Source organism: Cupressus sempervirens, chromosome 3, assembly GCF_028749045.1.
Source record: "Cupressus sempervirens isolate cs-2001-9-10 chromosome 3, ASM2874904v1, whole genome shotgun sequence".
NCBI lineage: Eukaryota > Viridiplantae > Streptophyta > Pinopsida > Cupressales > Cupressaceae > Cupressus > Cupressus sempervirens.
Window position 1 is genome coordinate 954,633,632 of NC_143120.1, and position 15,584 is coordinate 954,649,215.

Sequence of the window (15,584 nt, forward strand, 5' to 3'; positions counted from 1 at the left end):
ATGATTCATGGGTTTTAGATTCTGGTGCTTCTTTTCATGCTACACCTCATAGAGGTTATTTCATTGATTATGTCCAAGGGGATTTTGGGCTTGTTTATTTGGGGGATAATGAACCCTGTCAGATTGTTGGAAAGGGAAAAATTAAGATTAAGTTGCAGAATGGGAATCATTGGCTACTACATGAGGTAAGACATGTTCCAAAACTAAGTAGAAATTTAATTTCAGTAGGGCAACTCGGTGATGAGGGTTGTGTAGTTACTTTTAATGATAAAAATTGGAAGGTTTCAAAAGTTTCCCTTGTAGTAGCAAAAGGTGTGAAAGTAGGCACCTTATATCTTTGTACAGGTCATATTGTTCCTTCTACTTTGATTGTTTCAGAGAAAAATGAATATTCAGGAACAATTACTGCAGATGAGCAGGGAGAACAAATAGCTGCTGTGGATTCTGATACAGCGCTGTGGCACAATAGACTTGGGCACATGAGTGAGAAAGGTATGAAAGTACTTCATTCAAGGAAAGTTTTACCAGGTCTAAAATGTGTGAATATGGATTTCTGTGAAAGTTGTGTGTATGGAAAACAAAAGAGAGTGAGTTTTGTAAAGACAGGGAAGGAAAACAAAAAGGAGAAATTAGAACTTGTGCATACAGATGTATGGGGACCGGCTCAGGTATCTTCCCTTGGTGGCTCTCATTATTATGTTACATTTATTGATGACGCAACTAGAAAAGTATGGGTTTATTTCCTTAAACAGAAATCTGATGTATTTCAAACTTTTAAGAAATGGAAATGCTTGGTTGAAAATGAGACTGGTAAGAAATTAAAATGTCTCAGATCTGATAATGGTGGTGAGTATTGCAGTCATGAATTTGAAGATTATTGCTCCACTAATGGTATTCGTAGACAAAAAACTGTTCCAAGGACTCCACAGGAAAATGGAGTGGCTGAACGCATGAACAGGACTTTAATGGAGCGCGCAAGGAGCATGAGGTTGCATGCTGGGTTGCCCTTACACATGTGGGCGGAGGCTGTCAATACTGCAATATATTTGATTAATAGAGGTCCCTCTACTCCTTTGGGCTGTGGTATTCCAGAGGAAACATGGACTGGTAAGAAGGTGAGTTATTCTTTTCTCAAGACCTTCGGTTGTGAAGCTTTTGCTCATATAGACTCTGAAAATAGAACCAAGCTAGAAGCTAAATCAAAGAAATGTGTCTTTGTTGGATATGGCATTAATGAATTTGGTTATAGGCTTTGGGATTTTGAAAATCATAAAATTATAAGAAGCCGGGATGTCATATTCAATGAAAAAGTGTTGTACAAAGATCTATTGTAGCAACATGAGAAGAAAGAAGATGATTATGTAGTGCTGGATGATACTCCAAAAGCTGATGTTCCAGCCATTCCTCATGATGTGCAACAACCGCAACAACAAATACCACATACACCAGTGAATGTTAGACGGTCAACAAGGCCAATTAGACCTCCACAAAGGTTTTCTCCCTCTTTGTATTCTATTTTACTTACTGATGCTGGTGAACCTGAAAGTTATGATGAAGCTGTGCAGGTGGATACTAAGATTCAGTGGGAGTCTACAATGAAAGATGAAATGGACTCTTTGCTGAAAAATAAGACATGGGATTTGTGCAAGTTGCCTGCAGGTAAAAAGGTTTTACAAAATAAATGGGTTTACAGGTTGAAAGAAGAGGAAGGAGGTAAGAAAAGATTTAAGGCCAGGTTAGTTGTAAAAGGATTTGCACAGAAAAAAGGAATTGATTTTGATGAAATATTTTCTCCTGTTGTTAAAATGACTTCTATTCGTACTGTTTTAAGTCTTGTGGCTACTGAAGATTTGCATTTATAGCAGATGGATGTTAAAACAGCCTTTCTTCATGGTGATTTGGATGAAGAAATATATATGGCTCAGCCATAGGGTTTTGAGGTCAAAGGTAAGGAGAACTTAGTGTGCAAATTGAAGAAAAGTTTATATGGCCTGAAGCAAGCACCTCGGCAATGGTATCTGAAATTTGACAGTTTTATGCATGAGCATGGATATAATAGGTGTCATTCAGATTACTGTGTTTATTTTAAGAGGTTGGATGATGATAGCTACATTATTTTATGTTTATATGTTGATGATATGCTTATAGCTGGGTCTAACATGGATCATATTAAGGGGCTGAAACGCCAATTAGCACATGCATTTGCTATGAAGGATTTGGGGGCAGCAAAACAAATCCTTGGTATGAAGATTTGCAGAGATAGGAAGAACAGAACATTGACGCTATCTCAAGCTGATTATGTTGAGAAGGTGTTGCAACGTTTCTCTATGGAGAATGCTAAAGCTGTCAGCACACCTTTACCTGGTCATTTGAAATTGACTAAGGAGATGTGTCCCAAGACACAGGAAGAGGAGGATAAGATGTCCAAGGTACCCTATGCTTCAGCTGTAGGAAGTTTGATGTATGCTATGGTATGCACTAGGCCAGATATTGCACATGCAGTGGGAGTCGTTAGCAGGTATATGAGTCATCCAGGTTTTGAGCATTGGAATGCTGTCAAGTGGATTCTCAGATATTTGAGAGGAACATCCAATAAGTGTTTACACTTTGGGGGCTCTACTACTGATTTACAGGGCTATGTTGACTCAGATTTGGCTGGGGATATTGATACCAGGTGGAGTACTACAGGTTATGTCTTTACTGTTGGTGGGGCAGCCGTGAGCTGGGTTTCTAGGCTACAGAAGATTAATGCTCTCTCCACTACAGAGGCCGCCAAAGAGATGATATGGCTTCAGTTCTTCTTGGAAGAATTGGGACATCCTCAGAAGGATAATTTTTTGTTCATAGATAGTCAGAGTGCCATTCATCTTGCTAAGAATTCAGCTCTGCATTCTAAGACCAAACACATACAGTTGCGGTACCATTTCATTCGGTCAGTTTTGGAGGATGGACAGTTAAAGCTGGAGAAGATACATACCAATGAAAATCCAGCAGATATGTTGACAAAGGTTGTCACAAGGGAGAAGCTGAACTCCTCTTCAGCTTTAGTTGGTCTTTTAGACTAAATGTGAATAAAAGAACAGCAGAGTCCAGGGTGGTTTGATCCAGTGGGAGCCCCATGCGGTAGTTGTATTGCTACAGGATCAGTCTCCAAGTGGGAGATTGTTGTTTAGTGTGGAGCCTGATCAGTCCCCAAGTGGGAGATTGTTAGATTGTGGTGACTGATCAGGAAAGTACTTGTATAAAAAGGGCTTAGGGTTGGGTATTTTTTTGAGATGGTGATACGAAATTGGTTCTTGCGGCGGTATTGAGCTGTAAGGGATTACGGATTGTAATCAGGTTGTAATCACTGGATTGTAATAAGATCAGACTTGCTGTTTGGTGGACGTAGCCCAGGGATTGGGTGAACCACGTTAAATCTTGGTGCCTTGTGTTCATTTTTGTGTGTTCTATTATTTTCTGTTATTGGTTATATTTGCATGTAGTTTTTATTTCTGTCCGTGGTTTATCCTAACACTTTGACATCTCATGCCAAAGATAACATTCAAGGAATATTAGTGTACCTTATGTATTGAGTCATATGCAATGTGCTATTTTCAATACTGTATCAACTAACTTATCTTCAACATGCTTTGGTTGATGCATCAGTAAACTTCATTTAGTGAGCTTCAAATAGGGGAATGAACCCTAACTTACCTATTACACAAAAAAATGCATTCTCAGGTAATGAATTAGTGAAAATGTCTATAATCTCTTCTTTGGTATTCACATATTCCAATCTTTTCTCTTGATCTTGTATTTATTCTCTCAAAAAGTGATATTTTATAGTAACGTGCTTGGTTTTGGTATGCATCATAAGGTTATTTGATATGTTGACAACACTCGTGTTATCATAGAATATAATCATTGGATCCTTGATTTGTATCCTCATACCTATGAATAGTTGCTTGATCCAAAAATAGTTGGAACAATTAATTGTTCCTGCCATGTATTCTACCTTTGTTGTAGATTGAGAAATACAATTCTTCTTTTTACTTTTCCAAGACACTGGCCTTTTATGAAGAAATAATGCCTCACCTTTGGTTCTCTTTCTATCATCAATGCTTCCTACCCAATCAACACTAGTGAAGGCTTGTAACTCTAAGTTGACTCCATTCTTAAACCATAAACCATAATCTTTCATACCCTTTAGATACCTCATGATTCTCTTGATTTCCATCATATGATTTCCTTTAGGATTTGCTAAGAATCTTGCCACTATACCAACTACAAGAGCAATGTTAGGCCTCATATGTACAACATATTACAATTTGTGTATCATTTATTTGTATGTGGTCTGATCTACCTCTTTGAGATCATCATTTTTTAAAATCTTATGTCTAGTAGACATAGGTGTTCCAATTGGCTTTGAATCTTCCATTCCAAATTTCTTTAGTATCTCCTTGATATATTTGGACTGAGTAATATAGATACCATCTTTCTTTTATTGAATCTACAATCCAACAAAGAATTTAATATCTCCAAATATAGATGTCTCAAATTTTCTAGTTATATATTATGAAAGTGCATTGCACAAGTCATCATTTTTAGTAAACAATGTGTCATCTACAAAGATTTCTACCAATAAAATTTTCTTATTTGGTCCTTCTTTTCTATATAGGATACTATTATCATTTGTTTTTTGAAAACCAATCTTTATCAAATAATTATGAAGTCTTTCATACCGAGCTCTAGGAGCTTGCTTAAGACCATACAATGATTGGTGCAATTTATAGACCATAGCCTTTTTTCTAGGATCCACAAAACCTTTGGGTTGTTCTATGTAAACTTCCATTTCAAAAATTCCATTTGAGAATACAGATTTCACATCCATTTGATAAAATTTGAAACCTTAATGTGTTGCATATGCTAGTAAAGTTCTAACACCTTCTAATCTTGCAATGGGATCTAAAGTTTCACCATAGTCAATACCTTCTTCTTTGTTGAAAATAGATTTATATAAGTATGATTATGTGTTTCAATCATTGTTTTGTCTCGATTGTTAAACCTACTACTTCTTGGTAGTATAATTGCTTATATGATTTAAGTACAATCAATTGTTTGATTGATGAAGAGGATTTGATCACATAAGATAAAAATAGTGCCTAGAGGAAAGGTAAAGTTATGATATGGAAAAGTAGTACAAGGATCAATTAAGATAGTGGTATTATAGTGCATTAATAATCTACTTTAGGTTGCAAACGATGGATACACTAATTAAGTTCAGAAGAACAAGATAAACAAAGTGTGTCTGCCAAGCTTAGTATTATGTAGAGTAGGTGCCAAGAAAAGTTAGCATAAGCCAAGAAGGAAATCAATAGGAGCCAAGAAAAGTCAATTTTAGTGTGAGCCAAGTAATTTTAATTTTATGCCAAGCACCAATAAACTTTTGTTCATGTCAAGTGTTTTGACAATGGATGCAAGAAACATAGTATGTGTCAAGCACCAGAAGCTAGTTAATGTTGATTGTTAGCATTATGAGAAATATCCACAATTAGATGAATCTAAGCCAACAAGTTTGATTTATTGAATTGTATGAACTATGTGGAAGATAAGCTTGATGAGATGGTGGAATAGAATTCATGGTGAACCATTTTGAGATGAATTCAAAGAAAACTGAAAGAGAAGTTTCTAGAAGGGAATGAAATGAAATAATGGGTAGCTTCATTAAATCTTAACCTAACCCTAAAATAGATAATGGAGGATGAACAAAAAAGGATTTTAATTCTCTATTTATAGAGATGGCTAGAAAGAAGCAAGGTTTCTCATGTGTGAGAACATATGAAGACAAGGAGTCTAGGGTATTGCTTCATTAATGACCTAAGAGAAGAGACTACATTGGCAAGCAAAGCAAGAAGGCTTAAGGGTATGGATTCTTGAAGGGTGAACAAGCTATCAAAGTTGAAGTGTGTGAAAGCCAAGCAAAATGGAGCACTAAAAATAGATATTTGTAATCTGTAAGTGTATTATTAGTTATTATCAAATAAAGCCTTATTGTTACTTTCTAATCATTATACCAATCTAGGGTAAATCCTTTGGATTAAGGTTGACCTAAGAGTCATTTGTAGATTTATTTTAACCAAGTGACATTCAAAGTGAATGATCTAAAGTCATATAACAAGGATCACTCCTAATAGGGTGATTGAAACTAGGTCTCATTTAAAAGTTTTAATTATACATCTATACCTTGGATAACTGATTTGCCCCACTCTTAGTTATTCTATAGAATTACAACAATTAGTATCATAGTCATCTACTTAAGAGGAATAGTTTGAAGGTACTAAAAGTACAAAGATCAACGTTTCAAAAAGAGAGGTACCCAACCTTGATAGAGATATCTTTCTTGCATGGAAAAGTCTGATGAAGCTACACCTAGGAGGTCTTGGAGATCATACACAATCTAACATTTTGGTTGAGCATGTTGATCCTACTAGAGTCCTAACTATTGAAGATTTTTTTTAAAGAAAAAGGAACACAACCAGGCAATGTTGGAGATTTCCTCTACCCTAAGTTATGTCAAGTTTGATGCTATCAAGGGTTGCGATAGTGCAAAGAAAATGTAGGATGCTCTAGACACTATCTATGGAGGTGACAAAAATGTTCTAAGAGCCATATCTAAAAGTCTTAGAGGTAAGTTTGATGATATGAAAATGTAAGAAGGTGAGAATATTTCTCAATATTTCTCTAGGATAAAAGATGTTGTTAATGCAATAAGAGAAGCTACTAGTAAAATAGATGATAAGACTATACTAAGAAAAGTTTTGAGAACACTACTACCCATTTCTACTATTAGAGTTTTTGCAATACAATAACTGAAATGTAAACTAAGGAATGATCTGACTCTTGAAGGTCTAGTAGGTAGGCTCACTACTTTTGAGCTATCTAATTTTGATAATTACAAACATGACAATGTTAAATCTTCTTTCAAAGCTAGGCTATTATTGAAGGAACCCAATGAGAAGAAGAAGAAAAAGGAAAAATATGTGTCTAGTGATAGTGATACAAATGAGGAAGATATAGATCAACTTGAAGCACTACTAGCAATGAGATTTCACAATGGTAAAGGCAAGTTCAAAGGTAAGTTACATATAATATGTTCCAATCTCAATGAGGTTGGTCATATTACTACTAGATGTCTAGAGAAGAAAAATTATAGAGGTGGAGACAAGTATAAAAGTAGAAGAGATGAAGACAGAAAAGATTACAAAGACAAATGCCAGAAGTCTTGCAACATTGCTAAAGAGGAAACAAAAGATGGATCTAGCAATCATAATGATGAAGTGGTGTATGCTACAATAAAGGATGAATCTAATGAGGATGGGAAAACTACACTACTATATTTTGTAAACAAGAATGATAGATGAATCATTGATAGTAGGTGTTCACATCACATGATTGGAGATAAAAATAATTTAATTACCTTGAATTATTATGATGGAAATAGTGTAAGATTTGGTAATGATGCACCTTGTCTGATAAAAGGAAAAGGTTCTATCAAACTCATAGAAAAGATTTTACATGACAATGCTTATTATGATGGACTTAACTATAATTTGTTGAGTGTTTCACAATAAATAGTTTAGGTTGTAAGGTTGATTTTGAAAAAAAAAATCCTAAGATATATGATACTAATGGGAAAAAATTGGAAATGGTAATCAAACCAAAGATAATCTATTCTACCTTTATATAGAGGATTCTACTTGTTTAATTATAGAATTTGATGATGTGTGGCTATGGCACAAGAGGTTATGTAATGTTAATTTTAATAACTTGGTTAATATAAATAACATGGAAAGAATCATAGGTTTCCCTAAGTTGAAGAAGCTTGACAATATAATTTACAAATAATGTTAGTTAGAAAAAATGACAAAGTCAAGTTTTAAGAGTACTAGTCATACCTCTAAAGGATTATTAGATATTGTTCATATTGACTTGCGTGGACTAATTGAACTGTAAAGATACAAATGAGATAAGTACATTGTGCTACTTGTTGATGATTATCCTAGAATGATGACAATTATGTTTCTAAAATAGAAATTTGATGCTTTCCAAATGTTTAAATGGTACTTAGCAAGAGTTGAGAAGGAAATAGGTAAAAGTCTAAAATGTTTGAGTTGGGAATTTACATTAAATGAGATTGAGATGTTTGTAATGATAGAAGAATCAAAAGACAAACATCTACTCCTAGGACCCCTCCACAAAATGGAATTATTGAAAGAAGGAACAAGTCTTTAATGGACTATGTTATGACACTCATGATGGAGAAGAATGTGTCTTTGAAATATTATAGAAAATCTATAAGTATAGTTGTCTATACCTTGAACCATGTGTAAGTCAGGAAAGAAGTATATGAGGCTAAACCTATGAAGGAACTAGAAGAATACAAATCATTTATATAATTTTATGAAGGTATGCCTACTAATGAAGATGTTGTAAATAAAGTTAAGAATCAACAAGTTTGAGTGACTGCCAAGTCACATACTATGAATGTCGAGTTGCACTCAAGAACAAAGTTACATTTAGGTGCCAAATTATAAAATAAAGTTGAAGCACATTTTTATTCTAAGATTAGTGTACATGAAATAGATGTTGAACTACTTAATAGAGATGTACACAATGATTTAGAAGTTGAAAGAGTATGTTAAGAAACTAGAGTAGAATGAATATTGTCTAAGTATGTCAACTGACATCAGCCTAGTGTACAAATCATTAAAGATAAAGATGATAGACAAAGGACAATGAAAAATTTGAGAAATGATACATGTTTTCTAAGCATGCAAGAACCTAAAATAGTGAAATATTCCTTTGAGGATGTGGACCAAAGTAAAGCCATGGAAGAAGAGATTGAAAAAATTGAGAAAAATAAGACATGGACTCTAGTTTATAGACTAGAAGACAAAAATGTCATTGGTACCAAGTGGGTATATAGAGAAAATTTAGATGAAAATGGTGAAGTCACAAGGAATAAGGCATGATTAGTTTGTAAAGGATATGCACAAGAAGAAGGGATTGACTATGGAGAAACATTTTATTCTATTACAAGACTAGAAGGAGTAAGAAATCTACTTGCTTACTCTACATAAAATGGTTTCAAAGTTTATCAAATGAATGTTAAGTCTACATTTCTAAATGGTATATTAGAGGAAGAGGTTTATATAGAATAGTCAAAAATATTTGTTGAAGCTAACAAAAAAAAATGGTATGTAGACTTCACCAAGCTTTATATGGTTTGAAGAAAGCACCAAGAGAATGGTATGAAAGGCTTCATAATTATCTTGTGAAGATTGGATCTGAGAGGACTGATGATAATAACAATCTATACTTAAAGATAGAAAAAGGAAAAGGTATTTTACTATCTAAATTTTTTGTTGATGGTATCATATTTGGAGGTCAAGATACTTTATGTAAGGCTTTTGAAAATGAAATGAAGAAAGAATTTGAGATGTCTATATTAGGAGAAGTCAAATTCATTGTGAGTTTTCAAGTACATTAGAAGAAATATGGTATATACATCACTCAATAAACATATGGTAGTAGGACATAAATTTTCAAAGAATGATGATTCAACTAAGGTGAATCAAACATTATATAGGTCTATGATTGGAAAATTGCAATATGTAGTACATAGAAGACCTGATATTGCATTATATATTGAGATAGTTGCAAGATTATCTACTAATCCTAGGGAGAATCATTTGATGGTAGTTAAGAGAATAATGAGATATTTGAAAGGAACAAAAGATTATGGCCTATACTATAAGAAAAATAATTTTTTTGAATTGCCAACCTACACTAATGCTGATTGGGCTAAAAATATTGATGACAAAAAGAGCAGAAGTGGAGAAGCATTTTTCTTAGGTGAAGGGCTAGTTATATGGACTAACAAGAAACATAACTACATCTCTCAATCTACTATTGAAGGTGAATATATTGTTATTTCATTCAATTGTACAAACATTGTATAGATCAAACAACTACTCAAACGTATTAAGGAGGAATTCACTAAACCTATGATACTTTATTGTGATAATACAAGTGCTATAAATATATCAAAGAATCCTATGATGCATACAAATACTAAGAACATTGTAATCAAGTATCATTACTTGAGAGAGTTAGTTCAAGATAAAAAAGTGAAGATGGAGTATGTTAATACAAAAGAGTAAATAGTTGATATCTTAATAAAAGCATTACCTAAGGATGCTCATGAGTATCTAAGAAGTAAAAAAGGGGTAATACCCCTATCAAAAGCTATCTAAGAAGTATGAGGAGTGCCCTACATCAAACAAGTTGATTGGTACATATCTTACACATTGATGTAGTGGATCTTACAAGTTAGGAGTTGCCTAAAGTAATAAAAAAGCTGAAGTTGCAAGTTGGACACAAGCTAGATGACCAAGGAAGAAACTAAAAATATTCATATATTCATATTAAAATGGAAATTCTTTGGTGTTGATGTCAAAGAGGGAGAAATCCTACTGAGGGAGAAATGAGGGAGAAATTCTAACTACAAAGAGAGATGAAGGAAAACATAGAAGAAACATGAATACCTAGTAAGAGGGAGTTAATGTTAATGGTGATATAGGAAGTAATCCAGAGGGAGTGATAAGGGAGAGTTGAGAATACATAATTTTGAACCTAATTTAGAAGATGGAAGTTGTTGGTAGAGGGAGAGATTTCAATACACAAAATTCTATTTTTTTGGTATTTTGTTGGTTGTACTGATTTAGTTTGGTTAGTTTGGTTTGCAATCAATGCCAAAGAGGGAGATTGTTGATAATAGATTGATACATGTATGATATGATGTTGAGCACTAATAAAATTTAGTTTGTGCCAATTTTTTTGACAAAAAATGCCAAGAAATATAGTATGTGCCAAGCACTACAAGCTAGTTAATTCCCAATGTCAATATTATGAGAAAGATCAAGAATTTGATGAATCTGAGCTAACAAGTTTTATTTCTTGAATTTTGTGAACCATGTGGAAGATAATATTGATGAGTTGGTGGCATAGAATTCATGGTGAAACATTTTGAGGTGAATTCAAAGAGAATTAAAGGAGAAATTTCTAGAAGGGAATGAAATGAAATAATGGGTAGATTCATTGAATCATACCTCATCTAACTTGACCATAAAATGGATGATAGAGGATGAATGGAAAAAGATCTTAATTCTATATTCATAGAGATGGCTACTTAGAAGAAAAGGTTTTCATGTGTGAGAACTCAAGGCAAACAAGGGGTCTAGGGTATATTTTTATTCAGTCACATAAGAGAAGAGACTACATTGGAAAGAAAAGAAAGAAGACTTAAGGGAATGGAAGCTTGAAGAGAGAACAATCTATTAGAGTTGAAGTGTGTGAAAACCAAGTAGAATAGAGGACTAAAAATAGAGATCTATAATCTACAATTGTGTTGTAAGTTATTATTAGATCAAGCCTTGTTGTTAGTTTATAATCATTGTATGAGTCTAGGGTAAATCCTTTGGATTAAGGATGACCTAACAATCATATGTGAATCCTTTAATTAGGTGACATTCCACTAATCTAAAGTCCTCTAACAAGGCTCACTCCTAATAGGGTGATTGAAATCCTTTAACCAGGTCACATTTAATAGTGTGTATTATAACCTTTAATATGGTTGGCCTTTCATAGGGTATCACTTTAGAAGAAAAAGAATGAGTATCATGGTATTGGTGGTTTTTACCAAATTGGGTTTCCACATTAAATCATTATGTCAAATGTGTTATTGATTCTTCTAGATTTTATGTTTGCATTTCTACAAAGTTTATTTGATAGTAACATACAAGTTTGAGTGATTGTATTATCTAATGGATGCATGCATGATGAAAATGTTTTATGCATATGGGTTCACTAAATTGTGAAAATCTTTAATTATACATATTGAATTTAGATAATTGATTCACCCCACCTCTCAGTTATTCTAAAGAATTTCAGCATTGTTGAGAATAACCTTTACAAACTAACCTTGTCTTGTTTCTTGAAGCTTTTCTATCTTCATTCATCTTTTTTTTTAAAACATACTTTTTGCCAATCATATCTTTATCATTGGATCTAGGAACAAGAGTCTGAGTGTTATTCTTTTCTAGCCGTTCTATTTATTCAATCCAACTTTAATTATCCAAAGAATCTTTAATATTTCTAGGTTCAAATTCAGCAAGAATATATGTACCTTTCAATTTAATTCTTGTCATTTTTCCAACTAACTTGTCTCCAATGATTTGATTAGGTGCATGGTGCCTTTTTACATATCTTTCTAACATAAGTACTTTGGATTTTTAATTTATTTCACATTGCTCAGTGTGATCTTCATGTTTAGGTCCCATTATCAGTGACTCAAGTTCATTAGGCTCGATTTGCTTTGGCAATAGCTCAATAGCTTCTCATTGTAACTTGGGTCCGTTAGACTATGACTTGGGTTGCACAGGTTGTAGCTTAGTAACTTTTGGAGATTTTGGGAACATCGGATGTAAAGCTTCATGTCTTCCAGTTATAGTTGATAATGTATTAGGTTCATAATACACAAATATTATGTAATTCTCTAGTACTTTACTGATTTCTTCTTGACTCTTCTCTACAAACTCATTAATTCTCACATATGCACTTTATATGATTTCATTAGTAGTTACATTCAAACAATTGTATGCTTTACTTCTATAGGAGTATCCTAGGAATATGTCTTCATCACCTTTGACATCAAATTTACCTTTCCCAGATTCCTTCAAGATATAACATTTTCTACTAAATACTTTCATGCAACTTACATTAGGTTTGTAACCATACCATAGTTCATAAGGAGTTTGATTTGAGTCTTTCTTCAACTATACCCTATTCAAGGTATGCACTATAGTAATGGTTTGTTTTTTCTAGTATTTGATTGTAACATTCTTTTCTATAATTAAGGTTCTTGCATAATCCATGATGGATCTATTCCTTCTTTCTACTATACCATTTTGCTAAGGTGTACTAGGGAGTGATACTTGTCTCTTAATTCCTATTTCAATGTATAACTCATTGAACTCATTGAAAATGAATTCACTATCTCTATCTAATCTAAACACTTTAACTTCTTTCTACTTTCTTTCTCTACTTTTTCCAAATACCACTTAAATTTTTGAAATGCTTCAAATTTTTCTTTTAGATAAATCACCGTCATCATTATAGAATAATCATCAAAAAATAGAATAAAATAATTATCTCCATTGTAGCTCTCTATTTCAATAGATCCACATAAGTCTGTATGAACTAGCTCCAATATTTCTTCAAAATGATAGTACTTTCTTTCGAAACTTATCTTTCACATCTTACCAATTTGACAATTTTTGCATAGGCCCATATCAGGTTTCCTCAGACTAAGAATATCTCTTACTCTTTTGTTTTTTGTTATCTTGACCAGATTGTCAAAGTTCACATGACACAAAATTTTATGTCATAACCAACTTTCTTCTACTTGAGCAATAAAACATGAAATTTCATTGAGATCTGGGTAGAATAGGTTACCTTTTATTTGTTTTTCGGACCAAATCAAATTACCTTTTCCATCCAATAGCTCGACCTTCCCATTCATGAATTCTACCTTGAATCAAATGTTATTCAACTATACCACACTCAATAGATTATGTTTTAGTCCTTCCACCCAATAGGCATTGTCACATCTATGTTCATTAGTTAGTGAGATAAAATAGTATGAAGATGGTTCATTGTTTCCAAATCTCGCACTTCCACCATCATAATGTCCCATATGTTCAAACATTATTTTTTCCTGAGTAATATGATGTGATCAACCACTATCAATAATCCAAGCATCATTATTGCTAACATGAGAGATAAGTTACATTTTATCTCCTTCATCATCAAATTCATCTTTTATAGCAATATAAACTATTTCATTATCTTTATTGACATCTAAATATTTAGCCATAAAACAAGATTTCTTACCTTTGTCCTTGTTGTCCTTGAAGTTCCTAAAAATCCTTCCCACCTTTATACTTGTTATTCTTATTTTTGTCGTTTTCTTCTCTGCTTGGACATCTTGTAGCAATGCATCAAACTTCTTCACAAGAGAAATAGATTAGAGGCATTTTACTTGTGTACTTTCCTTTGCCTTTGGGATACCCTTTTGCAAGAAATACTTTAATGGGTTCAAGATCACTGTCAAAACTTTCTTCCTCTTCACTTTCAAATTATTTTCTTTTAGACCTTTTAGCTTTCTTCTTGAGTGACATCTTAGCTTCAAATTCAAACTCAAGATTGCTAGAACTAGGAGTATAATTATCATATTTACCTAGTTCAAATGTAGTCAATCTTCTAATTAGAGCATCCAAAGTTATATTTCTATTTGAATCACATCTTAACTCTTGAATAGTAGACACTCTAATTATACAGATACCTAAAGAAGGGTTTTGAGTACCTTTCTTACCACTATTACATCTTCAATTGTTCCTCCAAGGGAATTGATAGTATTGACACTAGCTTTGATTCTTTCAACATATTTTGCAATGTTTTCATCCTTTCTCATTTTCATCTGATCAAATTGTCTACTAAGACTTTCTTCTTTGGCTCTCCTTATATTTTCATCTCCTCCATAGATGACTTTTATCTTGATCCACATTTCATTATCAGCTCCACAATCTTTGACCTCATCAAATTCAACATAATTGAGAGATGAAACAATATCAATCATCATCATGTTATGGCTCCTTTTCTATGTAATTTCTTCAACAATCATAGTTCTAGTAGGAGCCTTGTATTTGGCATCTAGATACTTTAGCCCTAGATCTCCAGTGGTTGGCAAGTATAATGTCATGAGTTCTTGCCATGCCTTGAAGTTATCTTTGTTTAGCTTTGGGATCTCCCTTCTATAAGACATCATGATCTTTATGTTAGGGCCTTGAAACTTTTTTTTACAAGCACCAAACACTTTGATACCAATTGTTGGAAATATAAGAGGAGCAACTAAGAGGGGATAGGTGAATCAATTACCACAAAAAAAATTCCAAATCCTATAGATGTCAAAACAAATAAAACATAAACTTTGATTAAATTGTATTCTACCATTACTTTAAAAATACATAGGCACTCAGTTAACACTAGCCAATACTACAACTCGACAAGCACTAAGAATCAAATGTAACTTGGAAATAATTGAACATATAAATCTTTAGATATTATTAGTGATTAACCTTACTTAACTTAGATGCATACACATGAAAGAAATAACATTAACACAACTGATACCAAGATTTTACATGGAAACCCAATTTGGGAAAAACCACCAATTGCAACTAGTTACTATTTTTCACTTTTCTAAAGTCAATTCTATTAGGATCCAACCTTGCTAAAGGTCACAAAACAAATTTTTAGGTGTGAACCTATTAGAGGATTTAATCACCCTATTAGGAGTGGCCTTGTTAGGGGTCTTTAGACACTTCAATCTAGAAATGCCACCTTGTTAGAGGATTTACAAATAGCTATTAAGCCAACTTTGTTATGAGATTTAGATCACTACTATAATGATTAGAAAGTAA